Below are 6000 nucleotides of genomic sequence, written 5' to 3'. Positions count from 1 at the left end.
ACTGTGATAGAGCCGCCCAGTGGAAGTGTCTTAGGTCGGCAGGCATCTCGATACAACACCGGTGCACCGGTCAGTTTAATGGCCCGCGAAGTGGTTTGTCTGTGGAATGCGGCCCTGTCAATCCCATTTTTTTATATGGATCATATATTTTGAACTGCTTAGAAACAAGACATTTTGTCTGTAGTAATGGTGAAATCAGAACGGTCATGAATCTGTGCTCAGTTTATTCTCTATGGCACTCAGAGGCTGCAGACCAGATTTTTTTTCTAGGTTGCACAGCATGATATTTACAAGCAATGTAGAGCAGGCTAGCTAAGAAAACATGCAGTAATTCAAATGTTGGCTAGCAATAACGTTATTTACTGTATAAACAAGTCAAGGTACCTACCCAGAAGATGCTGAAAATATTCTTCCATTTCACTGCAGCTCCAGGAAGATATTTACTAAAATAGTCTGAGCTACATGAGTCATCCAACAGCATGAAGGTGGTGCCTGAAACGGATCATTTGAATCTACAGTAGGCATAAGATATTACTGTAAAGAAATACAGTATGTTATAGTACATTTTACAGGAGACTTACCATTAAAGTTAATAACAATATTTTTCAGAATTTTACACATGATGCAGTGCAATCTACAGCATTAATGTTGGAAAACAGATTTACGGTATTTTACTGTGAATTCGACATTGTTTTACTATTGAAATTACAGAAAAGTCTTACAGTGTAGCTACCTGACTGTGTAAGCCGCGCTTCTCTGCAAACACACCTTTTGCGATGTTTATTACAAAGCGGTGTTATATATTCCCCTATATAGTGCCCTATGAGCATAAATAAAAAGTAGTGCGCTATAAATAAGGTGCCAACAATGGTCTGTAGATATTTCACTGAAAGCTCAGTTCGTTGTGTGGTTCTATATTTTCTCTACAGACCCTTTTTGTGTCCCAAATGGAACCCCTTTCCCTACATAGTGCACTACTTTTGATCAGAACCCTATGGGTCCTGGTCAAATAGGGAATCGAGTGCCATTGGCCCTTACACACTACCTCCTGGCATATACTCCTGGCGAGGTCTGATGAAAGATCACAGCTTCAATAAGGATCAGGGAGCTCTGTGGAGGTGAATGGGAGTGCAAGCTGATAGGATGCTGATAGGAGCAGACACAGCGCTGCTACCCAAATGGCACCCTATTCCCTTTATAGTGAACTACTTTTAATGTAGGCTCAGAGGGCTCTGGTCAAAAGTATTGCATTATATAGGGAATAGTGTGCCATTTGAGTTGTAGAGGACAATTGGAATAGCATCCCTGAAATGCACTTACTTGAGATAGCTGTTGCTGCCCCTGGAATAAAAAACGTTGATTAAATGCAACAAATACTCCTCACTACGTAGTAGTAAGTGAAGACACTGTACCAAGAGGCGTTAGAAGAATAGAGGGCAAGTGACATGGATTGGAAAAGAAAACTGTTTGCCAGGCAGTGGAATACTTTTACTAAGCTAGCTACTGATGTACTTAGAGCTATACTGTAAGTACTGCACCAAGGTGAGTGATTTGTTGGCGGTGTGTGAGAGAGTTTTGGTATATTGCAGGTTTTTTTTATTTTAAATGTTTTTGCATGTACATTGATTGATTCATTAATGTTACGCTGCTCAAATATCAGTCACATGTATTTTTCTAAACTTTTCCAATCTGTAACTTGGATTTATTGCACCCGTTACTTGTTGTTCCAGTTTAAATGTTTAATTAAGGTAGTCCCATATCTTAGTCTTCCCAACCCTGGCAGTCATTTTGAGTGCAGGTTGCAGGTGATTTATTTCCTCCAGATGTTGGATATCCCAACTCTGGCTGGATTCCAATAAGATGAGTTTCAGGGCACTGTATTAGGGTAAAACTATGCACATAAAATAAGGCCTTATGAAATACGCATTCTATTGTCTTAAATAATTCAATTTTAATTACAAGGTATTCAAGTAGAATCTCATTGGTGAAGGGCACAGACTGAAAATGAATGAATTCATCAACCATGTCTCTGTCACCAGTAAACATAGTAATGGGTGGTACTGGTAACAACATATTTAAGGATGTAAATGACAAGACAATTAAAACAACTATACTGTTTATGTACAAAATAGCTTGTTTATTACACTGGCTTGTTACATACACACACAAATGGGCACACATCGATACGACATGCTCAGGCACACTCACGTACACAGGCACACGTACGTACGTACGCACACACAGGCACACACACACACACAGACACACACACACACACACACACACACACACACACACACACACACACCCACACACACACACACACACAGTTACCCTATATATCTCTCATGACAGCAGAAACGACAGAACTGTAAATGATGAAGGATGTGGACTTGGCTTCACATCAGAGAAAGGCTACCTCAGTGCCTGTGTTAATTAGTTTAGCCTGTTTGCATTTTTATTTATTTATTTATTAGGTACAATTTGTCTGCATCTCAAGTGGCACCCTATTCCCAACATAGTGCACAATTTTTGGCCCATAGAGACGTTGAGTTAATCATCTATCCACACTGATAGTGGGAGATACAACTTGTGCTAGGATGAGGGCTAGTGGACTGACTGCAGATCCTGAGGGACATCCCATGCATTTCAAAGTTTCTCCATCACATCATTTATCAGCTCAAGATACATGTATGTGTATTGGCATGTAATGCCTTTTCTCTCTCACTCTCACTCTCTCTCCTCAGCATCAAACACCACTGTGATGGTATATTATCTCTCTCCATTTCCCTCTACTAAATTAAAATGCTGTATCACTTTCAAAAGGGAAATAAGGAAAATATATGATGGAGTGCTGCCTGCCTGGACAGACTTCCTGCTCGCACGCACTAAGTTTCATTGCTGGCCGGTTGGCCAAGTCACCAGGCGGCGATGGAGATGGAGGAACATCCTCCCTCTGAGAGGGTTATTTACAACTCATGCCTGGTTTCTCCTTCATTCCACTGTCATTGAAAGGAGATTAGATCGGGACGATTGCTTTAGACATCAAACATCACAGAGTCAATCCATAAGAGTAGCTTACTACATCCTAGCTTAGACTAGTGATCCTCCTCTCCACAAAGCTGCCTTTCCCCCTTTCTCCCTGCGTTCACATGGAGATCTTTCTGTGCCATCCAGGAGTCCACCCCCCTTCAGCCTCCTAACCTCCCCATCCTCAATTCTACTGCTGTTATAGTCAACTGTTGGGAGTAAGGTCACTCTCCTTTCCTTGTCCCCTTGTTGCCATTGCTCCTTTTTCTTTTCTCTCTTTTTTCTTCTCCGCTTCAGTCTTCCCGACATCCACAGCAAGATGTGATGCGAGGGGAGAGAGAGGCAGAGAGAGAGAAGTTGGAAAGACAGAGGGTGGGGGGAAGAGAAAAAAGAGAGGAAGGGGGTGGAGAAATAGAGGAAGGGAGAGGGAGAGTAGCAGGCTGGACAGAGACTTACGCTCACACTCGCTCTCGCAGCACTGTTGTCAGTCTTGGAATGTAAGTGCAGCCGAGAGGATTCAGAATAAGCGCCACCTCTAAGCACTGCTACGTGAGGAGTAGGGACACAGTAACACGACACTCAGAAACACAGATGGACACTACTAAGCTGTAAATACAAAAAGGTAAGGTTTCTGATTTTCTGTTCTCTGTTTTAAAGGATATTTTGTCTCACTTTTCTGGATGGTGTGGTGAAATAACCCACCTGCAAGAGATAGGTGCTGGATTGTTGCGAACAGGTAAAAATCAATGCATTACATGTTAACGTGCAGAATTCTTTACTTTGGACACCTGCCATGCTACAAATAACATATAATCAAGGGGTTGATATCTGGAACCTCTGTGTTGAATATTTTATGAAGTTTTAGTCCGACCAAATCTCTGTGGTCAACTTTCCTCTCCATCTCTGTAAAACCACTGCAGTCTTAGGAAACTCCAAAATAGAAAGTGCTAGAAGAAGGACAGTAGCTACATGTATTCAGATACTTTTCTTAAACAAAATCGGATGGACACAGTGCTCGTGTGACAGATTTACAGATGTGAAGGGCAGTAGCTACACACATTCAGATTCTTTTCCTAAACAAAATAGGACTGGCAATGTGTTTGCGCATGCAGGGGATATACAGATGTGAACGCTAACGGCAGTTTTCTTCCTCCAGTGTATCACTCTGATTAGAAGTGTTTAATGAACGGCCTTTCACCAATAAGCTAAGTGATATTCAGACTTATGTCAGCTGCCAGAGGGATTTGTGTGTGTGTGTTTGTGTGGTAGAGATGGCAAAATGTTACCTGTAATTAAGTGTGAGCAGAATTGATGGTGAGGCACTGTACTACTGATCCTCTCTCAGCTCAAATGCATGGAAGGGTGAAGGGGTTGATCATGGGGTTTTGAGCACTGCACTTAATGAGTATGTTAGGATGTCATATGTACCCTGAAGCAAAGAACGCACTTCTCTGTCCGTCCGTCTCTGTCTCCCTCTCTCTTTTTTCTCTCTCTCTCCCTCTCTTCCTCTCATTCTCTCTGCTGCTGTGTTTTGTGGGGCTTGGTGGAGACAGCTTTATAGTCACACAGGTGATTTATAAGGGTGCATTTTGTACTCGGTCGTTTGTGTAATGCCATTATTGTTTAACACAAATTAACCACTAACATGTTCCCTAAATTATTGTCAGATATGTAATGGCCTTTCAGTGTTGGAATGAAAAATAGCAAATCCCTGCCCTCCCACACACAAAAACTGCATGGCTCTCATACAAACACTAAACCAAATATTTTAACAGCCTCAAATGTAAACATAACGGATGATCCCTAAATTAACATGTTAGATATAGTTAGGAAGAAACCTCTGTAAAAAAGATATATCATGTGGGATGTCATTGTTCGAAATTGCTGGGATCCTGTAGTGAATTTTGTGTAGTGGGGCTCATTCAAAACACATCATTTAAAATATGATCAATAAACTCATAAATAGACTGGTAAAGAAAATTTGAATTAAATTATAATCTTCCCCTTAGTGTGTCACATTTGGATCAAAATTACAGATCTAACTATAACTATCTACAGTGATGATTTATTCAATGGGAATGATATTGTCTGTTTATGGCCTCACATATGTTAGAAGTCTACCCCCAGTCTACCCCCAGTTTTCAAGTTACAATGTGAAGAGAGCATTTCAAAATTGCGGCAGATTTCAGAGCATCTATAAAGGGCTGTCAAGCCTTGCCAAAGACTGCAGCCGGCAGCCGTGATGCTAGCGATTTTGGAAAGGTCTAGGGCTCCACCAAGTGGGCACTTTTACAGGTCTGCTGCTTTTTCACAGCTGCATCACCGCCCTACTGTTAGACTAGGCTTTGTGGTGGTCTGTGAGTGTGCAATCAGTAGGCAAGAGCCACGCAATCTGTAAATCACAAAACAGACAGTTATTATAAATATCCCTTGACCTCAATAGACCACAACTGCCTAAACCTCAAGTGCACATTTTTTGTATAAATGTTTAGATTTTCAAGAAGTACCACGTTTTGGTTTTTGTCAAATATGTATTCAAAACATCCACAGGGACATCATATAAACCAAATATAGAATATGTTGTATTTGACCCATTTTTTTTTAATGACGTAATGTCATAAACACAACATTCTCAAATTATGGGTCATGGGTCCCTTAGTGCCCTTCAATGAGTTTGTTGATGGCAAAGCAAGATACAGTATGTATGATATTAAGTTTGATTATTGCAGAGGGAGATGTGATCATCAGTGTCCACATTATTGTAAAGGTCTAGGGAGCAGTCGATTGTAAAATGGAATGGACCGAGCTGGGCTACAAGTGGTTATATATTCCCTATTAAGGCTGCTGTTGCAGACAGGTTTTTGGATTTCAGGAGAAACGCACCCAGGATACTCATACAGTATAAAGGGCAAGTGCAATTCCACTGACTATGTCTGTTAGGAGTCTAAAAACTTCTGTGTGTGTGTGTGT

The 6000-nt window shown here is 41.0% G+C and overlaps 1 protein-coding gene across 1 annotated transcript in view; it reads left to right on the top strand.

Moving 5' to 3' along the window:
• The first annotated feature begins 3481 nt into the window (after nucleotides 1–3481).
• The window catches only part of LOC112215610 (cadherin-10), a 59524-nt gene continuing 57005 nt past the window's right edge, over nucleotides 3482–6000 (top strand). Inside the window, exon 1 of the mRNA XM_024374773.1 lies at nucleotides 3482–3652. The gene's annotated coding sequence lies outside the window, so the exon portion shown is untranslated. The remainder of the gene's footprint in view (nucleotides 3653–6000) is intronic.

This window comes from Oncorhynchus tshawytscha, linkage group LG16 (assembly GCF_018296145.1).
Source record: "Oncorhynchus tshawytscha isolate Ot180627B linkage group LG16, Otsh_v2.0, whole genome shotgun sequence".
NCBI lineage: Eukaryota > Metazoa > Chordata > Actinopteri > Salmoniformes > Salmonidae > Oncorhynchus > Oncorhynchus tshawytscha.
This window is presented reverse-complemented; position numbering and strand designations above follow the sequence as displayed.